This window comes from Ambystoma mexicanum, chromosome 14, assembly GCF_040938575.1.
Source record: "Ambystoma mexicanum isolate Mex_15411 chromosome 14, UKY_AmexF1_1, whole genome shotgun sequence".
Classification (NCBI taxonomy): Eukaryota; Metazoa; Chordata; class Amphibia; order Caudata; family Ambystomatidae; genus Ambystoma; species Ambystoma mexicanum.
The window spans coordinates 549,599,877-549,622,017 of NC_090940.1; the positions used below are offsets into that span (position 1 = coordinate 549,599,877).

At 45.4% G+C, this 22,141-nt stretch overlaps 1 protein-coding gene across 2 annotated transcripts in view; it reads left to right on the forward strand.

Moving 5' to 3' along the window:
- Window positions 1–22,141, forward strand: part of STON2 (stonin 2) — a 991,146-nt gene that overhangs the window by 388,695 nt on the left and 580,310 nt on the right. The window lies entirely within an intron of this gene.

The window sequence follows — 22,141 nt, forward strand, 5'->3', positions numbered from 1 at the left end:
TTGATCATGTTGCTTACAAGATGGACTGGGGAATCCACTGTTCTTCTAGAATGACACAAAACTGGCCATTCTTTATTAACTAAAGAGTGGTGATCTTGTCTAATTCTCCTTTATAGTGTTGTGTCTGGTGGGGTTATATAATGAAGCAGGCACAATCAAATAACTTTATCTCTACTTCATTTATACTGGAGAGCAGTGGTTGTAAGGGTATCCAGTCATTTTATTGTAAACAAAATAGAGTGGTACATTTCAGAGCGGACCATAACACTGTAAAACAGTGCAAACATGAATTAAATAAATATAGGGTAGCGGGGTAAGAGGTTAAAATGGGTCGGATGTGTTGGGTTGGTGTTTAAAGGTTAAAAAAACAGGGGTTTGCGGACCCCCCAAATTATAAAAAACAAAAATAAATCAGTGTTTTTCAGTGTTTTGTCCGCAATAAAATTTACCACTGTAATTGTGGTCAGTAAAATCACATATAACCAGTTGTAAGGGACTGCTTCTGGAGCATTTCGCAAAGGAGAGAGTGTTCTAGGGACCTGCTCTGCATCATCCTCCAACGTGCCCTGCTGCATCCGATTCCACCCCTCCAATCCTGGGTTGATGGAGTGGCGCAATCGAAGGCAGGTTGATGTCTTGGTCACCCTGCCCGTGGAAGAGGAAGAACATGACCTATACAAGTATGGTGAATTGCTCCTAAGTGGAGTGCGATCACCACAGATTATTCTAGAAAAAGGCACGGTAGGCCAATTTTTCCACGGAAGTAGTGTGAGATGGTGGTTTGTTCCGGAGTAGGAAATCAAGGGGCTTCAAATAGTGTTGCTGGAGGGGAGACCCTTCCCAGAGGGCTGCTGGACATTTAGTGCTCCTCAAGAGACATTGCCTCACCCATTGAAGCCGGTATCCCTCGAAATAACCTAATACCAAAAAAGTGGAAGTGTCCATATTTCTTTTACCGATTTTTTTTGAAATGTTGGTACTTTTTCATTAAAAATATAGGTATGGCCAGGGATGTCATTTTGGGGTCACCAGGGGTCGCAACTGCGACCCCAGAGATTTCCCTTGCTACGCCTGTGATCTCCCTTGCTACCCCTAAAAAAAAGAAAGAAAAAGTTATTATTAGTACGTTTTTTTTCTTTTTTACATTGAAGGTCCTGGGCTGTGGCAAGGCTCTTTGTTTCTGTGGTGGCTGGAATTTGTGTGGAGGCCTCTTAAAAAAAAGAAATAAGGGTTTTCACAAGTGTAACACTTTGAGCAGTGACCCTAAATAAGAAAGAACACGAATAACAAATAATTTGTCTTTCTGGAATTCTATACAATAATTGCTAGACTCATGAAAGGGGTGAAAGGTCATATTCTATTGCTTCCCATGATGTTGCGACGGGAGGGGCACATGACATCACTTCCTGTGATGTCATCAGAGGTCAAGGGTCATGTGATGTTACTTCCACTACCCCAGGCATTTTGGTGAAATGACGTCCCTGAGTGTGGGGTAGGGTAAGGGTATTAGTTAAGGTGGAGGGTGAGTGAGGGGTGGGTGCAGGGGGTCTTCTCCCCTTTATTAACAACAAAAATGTAAAAAGAAAAAAGTAATTTTTGTTTTTATGTCAACAAACATTCGGCAATGTCTCCATTCTTTTTTTTCTTCTGTTTTTTCATGGATATCCAAAGCTTGTAATGCAGAATTGCGGACACTCTTTTTTTAATAAAAAGAGGAAATGCCTAAAAATAGATGTTGGAACTTAAATGTTGTTTTTCCTGTGGCCTGCCCTATGCAAATGGAACAATATATTCCACCTATGACAGCCGGTCAAGTGGCACAGCAAGTAGAGCGCTCGCTTTGACATCTGTGCAGAGCCATCCCGGTGGGGCCACACTCAGCCTTTCATCCTTCCGAGGTCGATAAATGAGCACCACATACCGTGGGTAATAATAAGCAGTGCTCAGATACCTGAGGGTTCTTATCGCTATATAAATGCCAAATTATTATTATTATTAAAAAGCGTGGATGTGATATGAACATTGCAGACAAATCATTCTGTAAATCTCCACAACTCAAGTGGCACAGCGAGTAGAGCGCTCGCTTTGACATCTGTGCAGAGCGTGCTAAGCAGGTTCGAATCCCGGTGGGGCCACACTCAGCCTTTCATCCTTCCAAGGTCGATAAATGAGCACCACACACCGTGGGTAATAATGAGCAGTGCTCAGATACCTGAGGGTTCTTAGCGCTATATAAATGCCAAATTATTATTATTATTAAAAAGCGTGGATGTGATATGAACATTGCAGACAAATTATTCTGTAAATCTCCACAACTCAAACGTAGTTATACACAATTCTGAATGACTTCCATGTAAGCTATTTGGATGAAACCTACGCACGAAAAAGAAACCATATAATATTACCCTTCTTCGTTACATTAAAATGTGATAAAAATGTACCAAGATATAAACGTAGAATACCATCTGCTTATAACACCAGTAATTGACTCAAAGCCAGTATGCATCCAATTGTTATCCTTTGTACTTCTTTGTGAAGAGCAATTTTACAAGTTGGTTAACACCATCACACTGGATCCCTTTCCCACCCTTCCAAATATTGCTGAAACTTAGGTCCATAGAACTTCGTTTTCAAGCAGTCATCATGTACCTAATGCCCGGATGCGTTCTGCCTAGCCAAAACTAAGCACCAATAGATCCCCCATAAAAAATCTTTTTTTAATCCAGATGACCATGCCTACTATGCATCCATTTTAAATGTGTCCTACCCAGTCAAACATTTGGAACAGGACAGCAGTGACCATATTCAAATCTACATCATGATAAGCCACTCCTGACAATTTGAAAGCCCCAATGTGACCAGTTTATGGCACACATCGGTTCTGGTCTATCGTGGAAGATCTTTCAACGTGGTAAACTAGGGCACTGGAAACGGTTTAAATACATTTGTATGCCTCTTTTGCCACAGTGCACTGCCAAACCTGCTTCACTGCATTTCCCACTGTGAGAAAGTGGACACAACCCACAACTGATTTCTGGCAACTTTGTGTCACTCCCCTTAAGGTTTCCTTGCCAGAACAACACCCTTTTAGTAAGTCCCATGTGGTATCCCTCGTGGTTCATCCCTTTCACCCCTTTTATTGTTAACCTGTTCACCAATGTACACTTTTTCTGACCCATCTTTTTATGTGATTTTTGCAAGTTTGCTGACCACATCTTTTGTGATTAAATGCCACTCATCTAGCCTACTGACACTTTCCGGCGCTTCAGCAGCTGTAGGCAAGCAGCTATTTTTTGTTTGGGTATTACATTCTTGACGCTGAATCCAGGGGACTGAGGTTTTGGCAGTTGGATCCACCCTGAGGTGCCGAGCCCTTAGTTTTTCTAAGTACAGCTAGTGGGAGGATTCCTCAAGCTGACATCACAAACAACCCTTTTCAAGAAGATACTGATTTCACATGGGTTCCTTGTAAATGTTTCAAATGACTAATGCATTGAAAGAGGCCTTTCCTCCCACATCTTTTATTGTCCAAACTGGCCTTTTTCATTTATTGATGCTGAGAGGCATTTTACTGCTTTTAATGTGTCCTGAAAGAGACTAAAGGACAATTACCTGGAAAATAAAGCATAAGAAGCCTTAATAGAAACGGGAAGTCATCACACCTTAACAAAGGTGGGAGCTGGAAATAATTTTGATATAACTCTTGGATCTCAAGAGAGATACTGTGAGGTTGTCAACCCTAGGGCTTCACTTTGTATTCAATAACCTTATTTATCGCTTATTAATCAGTTGAGTGCTGTCTTTTATTGGAAGCGGTATCGTCACAAAGAACATGTTTATTTTACAGATAGGGCAGTGTGCTAATGCTCAAAGTCTTTGCAAAAGAAGTGGCGGAGATGAAAACAACAAAGAAACTGGCAAAAAGTATACTGCACAATAATGAATGAAGTACAAGTACATGGTGCTGTACCATGTCTGCCACTTCATTTTGCACACCACCACAATGACATGAATGAACTGCACAATGCATGTTGCACTCATGCCTGTATACCTTGCATGTCAGTCAGGTTTAGAATTTACCTAGTCTCATCCCTTGGAGCCGTTCTATTGCACTGCATGTTTTGTGCTTTTATTATTTCCACTAGTTGGAAACGCACGTGCTGTTTTAGAAATCTTCCTATCTTTAGTAGTTAAGTTTGCAGTGTGAAAACAAATTGAAATGTTGAAGTGGTCTAGCTCGGGCATTTAGGCTGCTGTCAACATTTGTTTAACTCTGGAAGAGAAGAAAGCGGTAATTGACGGTGGCTTTGATTATGCGCAGTGAGTATCCATTGATAATGAAAATCTCGAAAGAATGGAAAGCTTTTGAAAAAAAACTGGGTCCTGTCTGATCTGATTAATCGCTTCAATGGGACTTTGCAGATGTTGGCATGCCTGCAGCATGTGCTATGAATGGGTGCGAGTTGCAAACTGCTGTGTATTTGAATGTTTGGGCGAATGCAAGGCCCAACCACACTGCGTGTCCTGAGTTTATGCTGATCATCGACACTGAACTTCAAGGCTTCTTCATACTCAAGCTTTAGGTAGTAAGGGCGATTATGTTAGGCCTGAATTCCCATAAGAAATCATTGTAGGCTCCTTACACAGAGGAATGAAGGAATCTTCCCTGCATGTCGTGACTCAGTTAGACTGGTAGTGTTACGAACTAATTTGATTTCCCAACACTTCTGGACTTGCAACCCCCACTGTTTGTCCGGAAACCCACTGGTTTGTCTCTAGACGAGTTTCCATGAGCTTGGGATTGCAACATGAAGCCTTCATTCTCCGTTCCCAGAACTCCAATAGTGAGGTGAAGCAGTTGGCCCTTAGGATGAGATAACATGAGCAACTCCCAGTTGTAATGCGGGAAGATGCACATCTTTGTCCTGTGATGGCACCCATTTTGAAGCCGCATTCCTGACCACAGCTGAAGTACTGCGAACAGGACATGACTGCATGACTATTCCTGCCTGCTTATTAGGGGTCCCACTAGGCTCAGTGGAGTACCAAGGTAGGAGTTTCAGCAGATTTATTTTCCGTGCCTGTCTGCTACCTCCATTTTCGAAGGCAATATTGTCATACCATGGAAGCATGCTAAATAACTACTTCTGACCAGGTGTAACCTGAACATAGATTTGAGGTCACTCTGTGTGACAACCAGCACCGCTTTCGACTGGCCAGAGCCCCAGATGACCTACGGAGATCTGTGATCTGGAGAAAGCTGCGATTAGCTCCACAGCACCTCAACTCTCCCCCAGCTACCGCTGTTAGATGTCGCCAATGATCCATTATTAATAGGTATGCGCTGAACAATGAGGCTTGGCCATCTCAACGACTACTTTTGCGCCACCTCGGACAGGAGCGAAACAGTTGTGGTAGGTTAGAGATACGAGATGGACCAAGTGACATGTTGTTCAAAATTAAATGAGGCCTTCTCCAAACCCTATCTCTATGGGGTGTTCCAATGTTAAAAAACAAAAAACAAATACATGCTTGTTAGAAAGTCATACAAAGAAAGCTGTGCTCAGTTCAAACATATCTAGCCTAACATCTATCCTAACACTATACAAGGAGATGTAACATACATTTCAAGGATATTAGGGGTGGTTTCCCTCTTAAAGTATATTAAGGTTGGCTGGTTTTCTGACCCCCCACTCGCAGTCAGGAGTTTCCAGTGTCTTTTCTGGCTCGGTATTGGTCTTTAAAGTTCAAAACAACATAGAGTAATGTTTATCATTTCTGTCTGTCAGATCTGAAACCCTTTTGTAGAGTGTTTGGATCCTCGGCCCAGCCTGGGCCTGTGGCTTTCCCAGCCTTTCTGATATCCCTCTCTGTACCCCCAAGTTGGGTTTATGGGGTCCCAGCACTTGCGGGCTTGTGTCTCTTGCAAACCTTCCTGGTTCCGTTTTCAGCCTTTCTGCGGTATGGGGATTCTTACAGTCCTTTGTTTGTGAAGTGCTTCACTCCTATGTGGGTTATTTGTATTCTCAGCATCTCATGTGCTTTTGACTCTTACAGCCCTTCTCGTACCAAGTGCTTCACCTCCGGGTGAGGTTTTGTATTCTCAGCCTCTCGTGAACTAATGGCTCTCCCAGTCCATCTTGTATCAAGTGATTCAAAACTGGATGGGATAGTTGTATTTTCAGCCGCACATAGGCTTATGGCTCTCACAGCCCCTCTTACGGTGATTGCTTCACCCCCTCGTGGGATATTGGACTCTTTAGCCTGAATGCGGCTCTGTTGTGGCCCTCCACACATGCCGGGTACAAGTTCACGTACCTTTCCTCCAGCGACGGGCTCCTCTGGGGCATCAGGGTCTCTGGCCCATGTGGCTCTATGATGCCAACCTCGTTTTGGTCTACACGGCTGTGCTCTTCTCTGTGGTCCCTCCCAGTCTGGAGGCTCTGTGTCTGGTCGGCGATTCGACGGGCCGCCACCCTGCTGCTCATTGCAAGGCTCTTCGCTGTTTTGCTTTTGTGGGACCAACGTTTCTGGGTTCCTCACCTCTCAGCTAACGGTAGCACAACGCTGGCTTCCTCGGCTGCAAGCCAACCACGTTGTTGGTGCAGCACCTCCTCCTGGCTCTTCCTGTGAGGGAGAGACTCCCTCTGCTACGCGGTCGCGTAGGCCAGTGTTTCTCACTCTTTGGCTGTCTCTCTTTACTGCAGCCCATGCTTCCTTATATTTTGCCTGCGAGCCAAAGGGGGCAAGAAACCAAGCCACCCAGTCTTAAAGAGGCATGTACATTATTGATTTGTTCAACCCCTATGTAACCAATGAATACTTGGGATTTTGGGGGTAAGGGAGGTGTAGTGAAACCTTCATTTGGGGATTCCTATTCACAAAAGGGTGGGGGGTACCCCCAGAGGGATCCTGCTTGCCCTCTCCCCTAGGCAGGGTTTTGCTTTGCACGCTTGCCTCAATAGTCCCAAAGGGGGTGGCTCCCCGTTGGGGAGAAGGGCAGAATTCCAAAGATTTGTACCACAGTCTAGTATGCTACACCTGTTAGGCTAAGGTTTGCCTGAGTTATTTTTATCATCCGCTTTAACGACGATTGAGGCAGCCCTCAAATCCTGCAAGTTACCAGGTGCAGGAATCAAAATTCACACGCAAGTAATCCAGGTTGCACATCGACTTAACTCCAGAAACATCTCCTTTGAGAGCCCAGGTATTCTCTGCTGAACATCCTGCAGATGGTTTGCAACCACAAATTAGCTGACACTGGTGCTCCCGCAACGGCAAAGTGCTAGACTGGCTAAAGAAGGAAGAAGCCCATGCCCTAATTTAAACGCTTGATCACACAATAACTGAATCAAAGAGTGATCAAACCTAATAACATGCAACATACCGAGACCTCCGAGTCCTGTAGATACTGTGACAGTATGTTGCATCCAATAGCCAGGTGTATTGCTCGTAGTAATGTGTGCTGGCATGTGGTAAACCCAAACACCTTGCTGCCATCCTCATATACACAATTACATCTCAGAGAGACTGTTGTGAATGGCGTTTAAGGACTGATTTTCTATACTCTGGCCTGGCGGACAGATGTATAGAAGGCCTACCTATATTGTGACAGGGACAACTCTGGGGAGCTGCAGCCAAACCAGTTCAACGTAAATAGGTGAGTGGGCTAGGCTAAGTCTCAAGAGGTGGTGATCTTGTAAGGGGTCCACAATGAGTACACACAATGCAGCAGTCAAGGATTACATTTAGACAATCATGTATAAAAATACTTCTTTACTTATGGCCAAAACACACAGTGAAAAATGACTACTAACAGCTAATATTATCACACAACACTAAAATTAGATACATATATACAATTACTGGTGGAGGGCAAAATACATATCAAACCCCTGAAAAGAAAGGTACAGGTAAGTATTTGCACTACAAGTCCACAGAGAATCATCCCTAACTTCAGAAGTCCAACCCTAAGTTGTCTGGAGCCTTGTGCCCAAAAGTTCAGCAAACTTTCATACAGTTCTTTGAACCTGGAAAAATAAAGGTAGGGTCTCTGGAGTCCAGTGAACAGTTCCAGTTATCAGGGGACAAGTTAATCTAACTAATAAACCTGTTCCCAACTTTTGGAGTGCGTGTGTGAACAAGCTATGTGTGAGAAATCTGAAGGTGTCTCCTTGACTAGTCCCCAGCGGTCTGTCATCCAAGTGGCCAGAACAATGGCACGGGCATTGCTATTAGATCCAGTTCCTGGGGGTGGACCACTGAGGGAGGATCACCTGGTTGGGGGGGTCCTCTGGGAGTGGAAGTGGGACACTGACGGATGAGACGCAGTATCCCCTTTCTCATGATGAATTTTCCCCAACCTTCCACGTAGGATACACAAACACTTCCTCCCCACCCTTTTTTCGATGCGAACACTTTCACATATTACGAAGGACGATGGACTAACACTTGAGCCATTTACCTGACATGTCCCAACGCCAAAGTTAGGCAAAGTCAGGCAATTGACCAGAACCACACACACCTCATGGCCCTTTCCCTTCCCCACAGGGATAAAAGGTGTAGCACAAGAGTAAAATGCGAGCAAGGCAGACTGCACGATGAGAGAGCTAACTCAGCACAGCAGTTCAAGAGGAGGAGAAAGATGGTGCATACCGAGAGGGTGACAAGGAGAGAAGCAACCCTGCCCTTTCCGACCAAGACCTGTGAAACCTCTGCAGAAGGCATTGTAAGACCAAGAACAATAGCCAGCGTGTGTTGCAGCAGATGTCAGCGGTACACAAGACCCTCCTCCGCTGATAACTAAGCCGGGGCGAGACGCTTGTCTCTGTGGTACCAACCTCGACTCCATAGAGTAAGAAAGCCAAGTGGTTCATCACAGCCGGTGAATCGAGGGGAGAGTCGATAAGAAACCGAACTGTGTTGAACGAAAAGTAGAAAACAGCTAATTGAACTGTGAAAGGTTAAAAGAACTACTGATGATAAAAGGGGGAAAACCAGCAACAGAGGAGTCCGGCACCACGTGGGTTCTCACTCAGGAAACTCTCTGCAATTGCCCGATTGTTGAAACTATCGTAACCAGAAGGCCTTTGGAAAGGCGAGTAGGGGGCAAAGTGGTCATACAGGGGTCTTGTAAAATCCTCTGTACAGTCAAAAGTCTTTGACTGACAGATGATTGTGTCGGGGGGAAATTCTGCCGGGGTCGGCCGGGCCGTCCGCAGACCTCCGGGCAGGGAGGCCCCAACTCCTCCCGTATATCCCAGATGAGATAGAGTATGAGACACACACAAGGAGCAAGGTGACTCTGCTGTTTATTTAGACAAAACGGCAGGGATGGGTCAAGGAGCGTACGCGTTCGTCCTGACACACACACAATCGTGGGGCTCGCAGGCCCTTTTTACTGCATTATGACGCGCTACTTGCGTCACTTCAGAAAGTTAACAAAAAACCTATCGCCACTCTTAATTGGTTGCTCGAGTGGTAGGGTTAGTATAGTACACATATAGAGAATGATATTAGTGGACAAGGTGTAGTCAGGTGGTATATCTGGGTTGTCCCTACAATTAGATACATAAGAATTGTTACATGAAGACTCCTGAGGATTGGCTAATATTACTGACGTCTGAGATAAGAGCCCCATGTTCTGATTGGTGCACTCGTGAGCTTCCCAGCCTGGGACCACCGTTGTTCCCAGCTCTCGGTGTACCTGTGATTGCAACAATGTTTCAATATGGGTACGTGCAGACAATGTGAGGATTTATTCATAGGTGGAAGGCTGACCGCTCCCACTGTAGCAGATGTCCATTGATCCTTTCAAGTGTATCGGCCTGTGTCTCGTAGCGAGGGACCCAGATGCCTTTTCTCTCCTGGGTTTTGGCATCTCGTCAGGTTCGGCTTGGTCACGTGGGGAGGGACCGTGAAAGAGGCAGAATTCTGCACAATTAATATTGTTTTTTATACTGCGCGTCTGGTTTAATTTGCCGGCGTGACTTTATCGTTTGGGGCGCGGAGTGCGAGGTTGCAACATCGTGCCTTTGATGATTTGTTCTTGGAATGTGGGTTTGCAACATTGCGACCTTGGCTGGTTGCTCCTCCGGGTTCCTTCTGCAGGATCAGCAACCTGACTCTTGCTCTGTTAATGTCCACGGGAGCTCTTGGTTGAGGCCTACTTGGGCCTGGTGCATAAGTAGTCCGTTTGGTGCATAGGTGCTTTTAGGTTATAATAGCATATATTTCCATGACCAGTATCGTGTTTCCATTATACCTCTCATGGTAGTAACGGGTTTCAAGAGAAGCGTGAGCAAGCGTTATAGATGAGTTCATGATGCGTCTTGCGTTTCTGCATTCTGAAAGCCTATGTAAAAATAATAAAGATGCACGTCCGTGAATATGCCTGTCGCCTACGTCAGAGCACTGAGTATGTTCTTCGTGTAGATTGGTGTGGAGATGTTCAGTGTGTATATTTGTACAGATGTGCTTCCCGTTGTCTAGGTCGTCATGGCATCTCTAACGACGTGTGGATTTTAGTCTAGCTGATCCGAGCCGCAGGTGTCGGCATGGCCAGTGCGGGCTGTTGGGCAGGCAGATGGACACATCCGTATGTTCCTGTACCAGGGTACCTGGTCGTCTGGTAAATGGACAAACTCTTCTCGCGGCGGGTGTCTGGGCCGTGACCCTCTAGGCCAAGCGCGAGAGGTGAAGGACGGGAGCCTGGTCTTCCATTCTCCCACTTCAGTCCCCCCTCTGGTCGACTTGTCGACCACAAACATATCCTTCTCGTTATCTCCTCTTACCCTCCATATCTTAGTTATCCCTCCGAGATGTCCATAATGGTTTACATGATCTTCAAATGACCAATACATATATTCACATGTTCCTCCAGGAGTACAGTATACCCATCTTCCTATGTAGCTCCTGGGGTTCCTTGGGTTCTCGATCTTCACTGATGGTGGGTCTAGATGGTTGGTGATGATTTGGGTGCGCAACTTCTCCCTCTCTTGTATTATCACACCTGTATGCTGGCCGTCATCTGCTGGCATTAAGGGGTGCATTCCCACCATTTCCAGCAACTCGTCAGTCGTGCGTGCCTTCCGGGCCTTCCAAAACCTAATTATGATCAGAGTAGCTCCAGCCAAAATAGTACACCCCACTATTATTTTCAGTCCATCTGACAGCCAAGATGGCATCCATGACCATAATAGTGAAAAACAGCTCTTATCCTTGTCTACACCGTTACTTTCATCCATCATTTTGGAGTGCATCTGGGCCAATTGTGAAACTGCTTCTGTCAGTGTACCATTGTCAGCATCGTTGGCAGATATGAACGTGCAGCAAGATTGTCCTATCTTTGCACAAACTCCTCCTTCCATTGCTGTGAGAAGGTCCAATACATATCTATTCTGGAGTGCTACCATCCTTACAGCTCGCAGCTCCTCTTTAATTGCGTTGAACCCATTTACTGTTGAATTGATGGTCATCATTAGTTCCCATCTGGTTATTTGGAGCCATTTTGCGTTTGCGTATGCCTGCAGTCCCGGATGTATTATTGAGGAGAAGAACATTGCTGCTCTGCTGAATAGTCTGTGTTCTGGCGGTATTGATGTTAGTTCCGTTTCCGACCTTCCCCACAGGTAATTTCCTGTCAGTGGCTCTCCTTGTCTTTTTCTCCTATTTAGGACAGTATCACTGCTGTTCTCTTGCTCCTTCTGAAGTGGTGCAGATCTCTTTCTTCTCTTATCCCCTTCATCCATTTTAGGAAATTTCGCCACATCGATATTCTTCTTAGGTACCACTAGTGAGGGTACATTGACGTGTACCATTGTGCACACACCATTCCACAGGGGAGGCAGTGTATGATATGCCTTTTCTCCACAGGCCCAATAATGGTCCATTATTACTGCTGTTCCCGCTCCCCCCTCAGGTAACTCCATCACGCTTGCACAATTGGTGTTATATCCTACGTCCACCTCTCCTTTATGCTGGTAGCATACTTTGGGCGCCGTCAATGGTAGTATTGTTATTGGGTCTTCATCTTCTTCTACCCACGTGAGCATTGGTACATACTTGATCCACGTCGTCCAACATCGATGATTGTGTGTCTCGATGGTTGAGATAGTTTCTTTTGTTACCATGTTGCTGCCAATCACTCCTATCTCCCAGCTGTTGCCCAGATACACCTTTCCTGTTATCGTCAGTAGCGGCCTCTCCCAGCATCCTTGTTTACCCGGAACTTCAGTGGCGTACCAATCACATGGTAGATACTGCAGTGTTACCTTCTTTATTTCTCCTTTTGCAGGGTCACTTGTTATGTATCTGAATGCTTCAGCATGTAAACTGGTCTTGTGATAACTCAGATAGGTCTTGAGGAAGTTGTTTTCATATGGGTATGAGTCTCGTGTTTTCCATGTCATGTGCACTACTGTTCCTTGAAATCTTCCTTTCGTTTGGAACAGGGCCAAATATATTATGCACTGTGCTGTCTTTTCATCTATTTCTGTGGCAACAAATGTTCGTGAAGCGCTCATGGCGTATGGTATTAATGAGCAAACGTAACAGCTATCCTCAGTTGTCTGCTTACCAATGCGGGTCATGTGCTGGTACCATATGTTGTTTGCGACGTGTGCTGAATCTTGTACATAATTATCAATACCTTTATTGTCTGAGTATGTGCTGCGTTTAACTCTATTTTGCTTGGGTGCAATGTTACTATTACCACCTGACGTAACACCTGTTGCAGCAGGGAACGGGGGTATATTATGTTTGGGTGCAGCAATAAAATTGATAGCATAGCTGTACTGCCAGACAGAGGCAGCCAAGAACCCGGTGATCATAAAAATCCCTATTATTTTTATTACATATGCTAATCTCACCGGCATTTTGCTCTTACCTTGCTGCAGTCCTGGCAGCGTATTCTTGTGACGTTAAAGTTGCCCGCCTAAAAATTCTCAAAAGTGCTTGTTATTAAAATGTTAGTTTTGTTTCCTTTAAGCTCTCCCTATCAAGTAGTCATTCAGTGCCCAGGCGAAGAGCTGCTCCCACGCTACTCTAAGTGATCGGTCTCTTAGGACCGGCAAGTATGGGCGGAGGTGGGGCATGTAATATTCTATGGCCAGGAGGAAGGCTGTGTAGTAGACACGTACCCTTCTCCTTTTTAGGTATGTTGGCCTTTTTATTTCGTATACAAATTGGTGTGACAATTCTTCTGGGTAGTTATCGTCTGGCAGCACCATCTACGCCTGTACACTGAACTTGTTAATTAGCTTTTCTTAACAATACAATATTACGCAGTTCCTGTATGTGCGAGAGAAAAAAAGAGAACATTCACGTGTTTACATGTGTATTGGTGCAAGCAATGTCCTTCAGTTTTAGTTACAACTGTACTTAGCAGTCAATGGGGGGGGGGTTTGCGCTCAGATGGTGGAAGTATTTTTACTCTTTGAGCGTGTGACCATGGGGTGGGCAGTATGGGGATCACCCCTTTCTTCGTCAGTTATCGTCTCCGAGGGAACAATTGGGTCGTTGTCTGTGGTGGAACTTTCTTCCGCTGTCGGGGATGTTGTTGCTGTTCTTCCAATGGACCTGTCGTTGGCGCTGGGGCGGGTCTGCAGTTTGTAGATCTTTACGTCATGTAGGTGGTTCCAGGCACGCTTATCCTTTAGTTTTACTGCTCTTGTTGATACGTCCTCTACCAGATGGGGGCCAGTGAACCTCTTCTCGTTCCACTTTCTATTGAAATTGCGAAGTAGTACGTGGTCACCTTTGGCAAGTTTGCACAAGTTCTCCTTTCCCAATTCTGTACTTGCGCCTTTTTCTTTATTGATGGTAGACCCGCCCCGTGTGCGCTCGAGCTGTTGAGACACAAACACGACACTAGTAATCAAAGAAGACACATATTGATACATTTCATCACCTAACACACTCGCTGAACTTTCGTGGTCTGTGAATGCCCTTGACGTTGGGGTTAGGGGAAGGCGCATTTGACGTCCAGTAACCACTTCGTGAGGGGTGAGGTGGTGGTCGGACCCTGGCCTATTTCTCAATTCAAATAAAGCTAACGGAAGGCAATACAACCAACTTTTCTTTGTTGTTTGTTGTATTTTTGCAATTGCCTCCTTCAATAAGCCATTCAGGCGTTCACATACACCATTAGCCTGTGGGTGGTATGCACATGCAAATTTGTGTTTAATGTTCAGCAGGGATGTGATATGCTGGAACATTTCGTTTGCGAAATGTGGGCCGTTGTCTGATCTTAACACCTCGCACACTCCCCACCTGGGGAAAACCTCCCTTACTATGAATTTGGCTGCTCTAAACGCATCAGGGTGTGAACAGGGCCCTGCTTCAATCCACCTGGAAAATGGGCATACTACTACAATCATATACCTATTACCTTGACATATGTTGATCATATCAACATAGTCAATGTGAAGGTGCCGAAAAGGTCCTTCTGGCCGGGGTATGGTACCTCTTATCACTTTTAGAGTATGACCGGCCGTAAACTGTTGACATGTGAGGCAATTGCTGATAAAATTTGACACATGAGAGTTTAACTCAGGACAAAACCAATCTTCTCTAATTCGTGCTGCTATTATTTCCTTGCCTGTATGGGCAGGGTGATGTAATTGGCTCAGGGCGGTATTTAACAGTGCTAACGGTATTACAACTTTCCCAGTGCCACCCTGGCGCCATAGTGCGTCGGTTGGTGACATTGTACATCCTCTTTTCACCCATACTTCTTTTTCGGCCATTGGTGCAGCCGCTTGTAGCTCCATAATCTGTGTGGCTGGGAGATGGGTGTACCCTTCTCTTATTAACATCTCCCTAGCTATTCCCCTCCCTCTCCCTCTCTGTGAGTCTGTGGGGTTCCATATTTCACCAAAGTATGCAGCATATTTCGCATGTGCGTCTGCTGCTGCATTCCCTTTTGAGACGTAGTCTTCACCATTGGTGTGTGCGGTGCATTTGACTAGGGCTAGTTCTTGGGGGTCGTTTATTACTTCAATTAGTTCAGCCAACAAGAGGGCATGTTGTACTGGAGTGCCATCAGCTCTCCTAAACCCTCTTCTTCTCCATTTTGATAACCCTGAGTGGACAGTGGATGTAACATATGCACTGTCGGAATATATGGTTACCCTTTTATTAAAACTTTCCTTTAATGCCAATATTAGTGCAACCAGTTCCGCGGCTTGAGCAGAGTAATGCTGTGGTAGTTGTACACACTTCATAGCCACACACACCGGCGCCTCCATCATTTTTACTACTGCTGCCCCAGTCCTTCGTATCCCATCTCCTTGATCAATAGTTGATGACCCATCAATAAACAAAAGCTCACCTCCCTCTAGTGCGTTTTCTTCGACTTTTCTAGTACATGAGTACATTTTAGTTATTTGGGTGCAGTCGTGGGCGTAATCTCCCTCTTCAATTACTTCTGCTAGGAACCTTGCAGGGTTAACCGTGCTACATCTAACAATTGCTAGTTCAGCTTTAGACAAAATGATCTCATAACCTGATGCCCTCTGTGTCGTTAGTGTGGACTTAGGTTTATTCAATATCGCAAATAGTGCATGTTCCACAAACAGTGTAGTTGGACACCCCATAGTTATTGCTGATGCTTTTTCTACTGCAAAAGCAGCTGCAGCAAGACCTTGTTCACAAGGGAAGTGGCCTAACATCACAGGGTCTAAGTGCCCGCTGTAAAATGCTACTGGTTTATAGCCCATGCTCGTTTTTTGTGCCAATACTGCTTTCATCACTGCTGAGTCGCAATGTGAAAATATAAAAAAGCGTCGCTCATAGTCTGGGGATGCCAGTACTGGAGCAGTTGATATTGCGTCTTTCAATTCGTCAAATGCCTCCCTCATTTCCATAGTCCATCCCAACTTTTTCTCCCCTTTATTTGCTTCCTTCAAACCCTCAAGCAGGGGTCGTATGTATGAGCTGTAATCAAATACCCATGCTCTACAGTAGTTGCACAGCCCCAGAAATTGCTGCAGTTCTCTCACAGTCTGTGGCACGGGAGTGCTTGAGATGGCCTGTGCTCTTTGTGGTGCAATCCTTCTTCCATGTTGGGATATCAGTTGGCCAATGTAAAGTACCTGTTCCTGACAGTATTGTATCTTTTCCATGTCTACCTTGTACCCCTTTTCAGCCAATATTGTCAACATTTTTAAGGAGTCCTCTCTACATTTACTTTCGTTTGTACTGCAAATTATTATGTCATCCACATACTGTAACACTGTGCTTTCCACCTCAACGTTACCCAAATCCATCTGTATTACTCTATTGAAAATTGAGGGTGATTCACAATACCCCTGTGGTAATCTGGTATGTTTCCACTTTGTATTTCGGTAAGTGAAGCTTGTCAAATCTTGTGAGTCTGGGTGTAATGGTATTGAGAAAAAAGCATTTTTAAGGTCAATCACTGTAAATCGTGATGCTTCTGCTGGAATGCCACACAATATTGTGGCCGGGTTTGCTGTTACTGGATACTCTGCTTCTACTATGTTGTTCAAGGGTCTGAGGTCCTGTATGAAACGCCAAGACCCCCCTTTAGCCTTGCGCACCGGGTACACAGCTGTGTTACATGGTGATTCTGAGGGGACCAATATGCCATTGTTTATAAGGGCCGTTATGGTTTCATATATGCCCTCATCTGCCTCTTTTGACAATGGGTACTGTTTCACTCTTGGTAGTATGGCACCTTTTTTCAATTTTATCCTTACACCCCCTATGCTTTTTATGCATCCCACGTCATAAGGGCTAATAGTCCATAATGATTTGGGCACCTTTGACATATCCTCCTTAAAAAATGGGACTGGGGTGCCTGCGGGTGCCTCAAGTGCCATTGCAATTTTCTGTGCTACTTGTTTGTGAGCCACTCTTAGCCATATTTCTACACTCATCATGAACACCATTTCATCTTCCTCCTTTTCTTCTGAGAACAGCTCTTCATCTGACACCTGGGTCAGCCTACATCCTTCTGCTAGTGCTATCACCGCCCTCCATGCTCTCCCTTCTTTATCTTGGGCGTGCACAGCAACATAATCAGCTGTTGCAATAATGCTCTCAATGTCCATTACAAACACCTTCCCTTCCAGTTCATTAACTGGTGTTTCTGGTCGGAACAGATAGGCTGCTGGCCTCCTCCATATTTTCCCTTCTATCCCTGGCATCCATGCAAATGCCATGTCTGTGCCATACTGGAATAGCTCGCCATCTACTGGCTCCGCCCTAATCGCTGTCTGTCCACAGTATGCTTGCAAAATCTGTCGTGCTGCGAGCATGTTAATCCCTGGAGTAGAGCAAATTATGCCATCCTCTGTAAAGGAGATCGTCATATTCAACCTGTTCATTATGTCTCTCCCCAGTATATTTACTGGTGAGGCACTATAATACAAAAGTGGGACTGACAGATCATAATCTCCAATAGATAAGGGAACGTTATCAGTAAATGGAACCAACCCTTTAGCCCCAGAAAATCCTTGGGTGTTCATGGCTTCGCCTGACATCTTAAATTTACCTTCCCTTATGCAAGACCGGGTTGCCCCGGTGTCAACAAGGAATGATAATTTTTTGTCACCTATTGTTACCTCTATGCGTGGTTCCTCCGCACTATTAGGTGTTACTGACAGGATGGGACACACCAAGGCCGTCTGTGGGCTGACCTATTGGGGGTACAATGATTGGCCATTCCCTGTGTAAGGGTTGTGTCCCAACACCGTCACCCTACCCAATTGCGTTTGTTGAGTTTGGGGTGGTGGTTGTATTAACGCTACTTGTTGTTGTGGCGGTGGCAGTTGCTGTGTTATTTGTTGTTGTGGCAGTGAATAGGTTTGTGGCTGTTGTGTTGTTTGTTGTTGTGGGTCACTCCCTTGTTGTGACATCTGCTGTCGTTGTATGCCCTGCTGTTCTTGTGAGGTCCTAGGTTATGCTTGTTCATTCCATGCTGGTGTTCCTGGCCTGACCCTACATGTACGTGACATGTGTCCTAATAGTCCGCAGCTCCAACACACGGGTGGTTCCCTGCTTTGCCATGGGAAGCTCCCTGTGTTGTCCTGGTATACGGGTTGCCCTGTGGGGTAGTAATTTCTAAGTCCCCCAGCCTGTTGTTGGGTATTATATCCGTATCCTCTCCCCCTCATAAACCCTCCTCTCCCTCTGTTATAACTATAATACCCAGTTCCTTGCATTGGGTACCCTCCTCCCATGTTTGGTGCGTGTAATTGCAGAGGCGGCACTTGCTGTATTACACCTTGTGGAGGCGCTATTTGAGCGGGATCTTGTGCAGCCACTACTTGCGTTGGGCTTTGGGCCACTGGTGTGGGCGTAGTTATTAGTGCCCCTTCCATTGTGTATTTAGTAAGTTTTTTCTGTACTAGTTTGGCCTCTTCTGTTTTCCTGTCCTCTTCCTTTTGTTTCATTTTTCCTTGCCATGTCCTGCAGTGATGTACTATAGTCAGTTGTATTTCTGGCCATGGTTTTGCTTCCATCCCCACTACTTTCTTTAGTTGTTTCTGAACTCCTTCTGGGAGCCCTTGTACTAGTATATGATAAAATATGGCTGGTGTTTTGTCCCATTGTTCTCTAGTTTCCATGCGCCACTTCTCTTGAATATCCTGGATATAATCAACAGGATCCTCATTTTCACCCATCTTACGGGAAGTAATGGCTCCTATGTCTGATGTGTCTGGGTACTGCACTCTCAGTGCCTGCCATAGCGCATGTCTGCAGTTTGCAAATGGTGCCCCATCATGCGATGTGTTCGTTATTGTTACCCCATGGAATCCCGCTCTTTTCCAAATGTCATCCGCTCTATCCCCTAATATTGATATTAACAGGCCCTTCACATCTCCTACTGCTAGTTTCTGTCCTGCGGTGTGTTTTTCCATTTCATATATCCACTTACCCGCACCTCCACTTAGTGATGGGAGCCTACATTTTATATTTTCTTTATCCGTATGTTTCCAAGGTACATACTGTGGTCTAACCCCTCCTCTCTCCAACAGTGGCATTAAATTCTGTCTTGTGTCACCCTTTACGCTCCATAATATTGAGTCTTCACACCCCTCCTCTTCCCCGTTTCCTTTACTACTTCAAATTCTTCCTTACTACCTCTGCTCCTATCTCCCTCTTCTTCCTTTCCCCTTTTTTCGTCAATTCCTGTGTTCAATATTGGTATGTTTATTTGTCTGTCTTGCCTGCGACTAGGGAGGTCCCTAAGCCGACATGCATAAGGTGTAAGTTCGTTCATGAAGGGCGCGAGCTTTATTCTGTGCAGTGAGCGTGCGGTGGTTGAACATGTAGGGTGTGACGTGGGAGGGGGTGATGGGGATGTGGGTGGCGTGGTTTCATGGGTTTGTGTTTCCCCTATTCTTTTCACTCCCTCCTTACTTCTCTCCAGCTCCTCCCATCTTCTACTCATCCAGGGCGAATCTATGTTTGTTCTAGTGAGGTATAGCTTATCTAAGCTTTCCCTTTCACTCTTTCTTCCATCCTTCTCCACTCCTTCTTCCTCCTCACTGCAAAAGTCATACATAAATGGCACCCCCCACTCTGCCTTTTTTCCTTTTATTGTTACTGTTTTTAAGTCTATTAGGTCTCTTTCTCCCCTTTCGTTGTTACCAACTGTTCCCCCTAGTGCTGATGTTGTTGCTACCTCTCTACTTTTATATACATCTCCCCATCTTTCACTCTCCCTACTCCTCCCTTCTCTTCCCCCTTCACTTCTCTCCTCCATTTCCCTACTATTTTCCTCCCTTTTCCTTTTCAATTCCTCCATTACTTCGTTGCTCATTTGTTCCAATATTCTTTCATCCTCTTTCTTCCTTTCCCATTTCACCCTTTCTCTTTCTACTATACTCTCTATTACCTTCCCCTCTTCATATTTCTTAGCTGTCTCTGATAGTACCCTCCTCCTCCATATTTCCATTTCCTTTTCCTTTTCTTCTTCTTCCTTCTTCTTCTCTCTCAGCACTACTCTTGATACCCTATCTGCTGCTGCTTTTACCCTTTCAGCTTCTCTCTTTTGCTCCTCATTTCGTTCCCTTAATTTTTCCAATTCGTTCTTACCTTCTTTCCTTTTCCTCACTCTCTCTCTTTCCTCCCTCTCAAGTTGTTTGATCAATTCATTCTGCTCATCCCTTAGTTTTGCTAATCTTTCCTCCAAAATCTCTTCCTTCTGCCGTAGTAGCTCCTCTCCCCTCATTTCACTCTCTCTGGCACTATCCTTGTTTGTTCTCTTTACCGCCTCCCTTTCTTCTCCAGTTAGTGAGCCTCGTAATTTCAATAATATCTGTGCAGCTACCCACTCATCGTTTCCTATCTCTACAGTCTGCTCTTCTCCAATCCTCCCTTCCCCCATTGGTATCTTCCTATGAGCCACATATGGTGGAGGGCTGTATGCCGGGTTCGAGTATCCTTCAGCCGCCCTGAACTGTCCTTCTATTTCTCCTAATTCTCTTAAAGGGTACAACCCTCCTCCCTCTGTTTTCACTCCCGGTGTTATGGGTATCTCATTGTTCGGTTCCTTTTTTATGTCGTTTGATTTATCAATCTTTTCTCCTCCCTGTCCTTCATTCCCCGTATTCTTTGTCCTTTCACACCCCTTTTCCCCATCCGTTCCTTCTTTCTTAATCTCCTTTTCTTCCGGTGTTTCCCCCATAGTGAACATTCCATTTGGTCCTGGTCGGGACCCCTGGAACATCCTCCATAAGTTAAACACTTCCACATGGTTTGCCAACTTCTTCCCCTTGTACGTATTGTGCAGATGGTTTAATAGTGAATGTTGGGCATATGGATCGAAACTACCATTAGGCGGCCATGGTGTTAACATTTTGTTGTCCGTCCCCTGGGTCCACTCTATGCTGTACTTAATTAATTTCTCCCTATGTGGTGGCAGTGTGGTGCATATGTGTTGTAGTGGGGTAGTGAGGGTATTCCCCCACCCTCCCGACCCTCTCCCGTATGACATAATGGCACTCCCCTTGTTACCCTTCCCTTTACTAGCAGTTTACAATATACAACCTTATATTGCTTACCTTGCCCCGCAAGTGTGGGGACTTACGACAATCCTTTGACAAATTATGCAATACTAATAATAAAAAAATAAAAATAAAAAATAAAAAATAATAATAATAAAACAAATATATATGTATATATGTATGATGTTACATTATATCCCTTCCACTACGGCCCCCTGCGGCTGAAGCGCACGCAGCCCCCCGCGGCTGCGTACCCCTTACGACGATCTTATACAGTCATCCTGTTTCTCCGTTCTCCTCCCCCTTTTACACTTGCCGTGGCCGGCGTTCTCCGTGCGTTCTCCGTGCGCAGCCACGCCCCTTCTCCTCTTTCGATCCACTCGTTTATCGTTTATCTCCGTATCCGCTCCTTTATCATGTTTCTCTTCCCCACCACTCTCAAACCCAAAGTTTTTTGTGCTCGCGATATCTTATTAAATCCCTACTGGTGACGTCACCGATTTCTTCGAGCTACTGGTACATTCTTGTTATGTTTTTTAAGTTCAAAATACACTTGCAATCTACCCCGCTAACCCTACAGCTGTCTTCCTGTCTCTCCTGGAACAAGGTAATCTCATCAATAATATAACCGGACTGCGCACGCTGCGTCGCCTCGCGTGTGATACGCCCCTCAACAGGAGGGCTTAACCAGCCAATTATCTTCCGTTTTGGGCAACTATGTAACTAGCTACCGTCCACAGGGAAACGTCATCTACCTATCGAGTTTCTTGCTCGAACAATAGGGAACCTCATCTACTCATTGATCAATAAATGTCAAATCGTAGGAAACCACACACACCCACCCTCACACGTAGTCGCAATCTAGGCCATCAGTGTCTTACGAGCGGCTGCACGTGATGTTTTCGTGCCCCGCCCCCCTCTTTCGTGTAACTTAGCCGACTGCTCTCGCACTCGTCCGCTACCATTCATTCCATTGGCAACCCTCAGTTAAACCTTCGCCGCACATCTGTACAATACCTCCCTCCTCCCTTATTTACTTCCTCCCCCTCCCTCACAATTTCGCATTGCTTGTTGTGCGTGTCATGCTCACCAAGTTCTCTCGATGCAGGGCCGCTCGACTGCGTGCACCCCTCCAAGCGGCTCGCCACCTCCCCTCGTCTGGA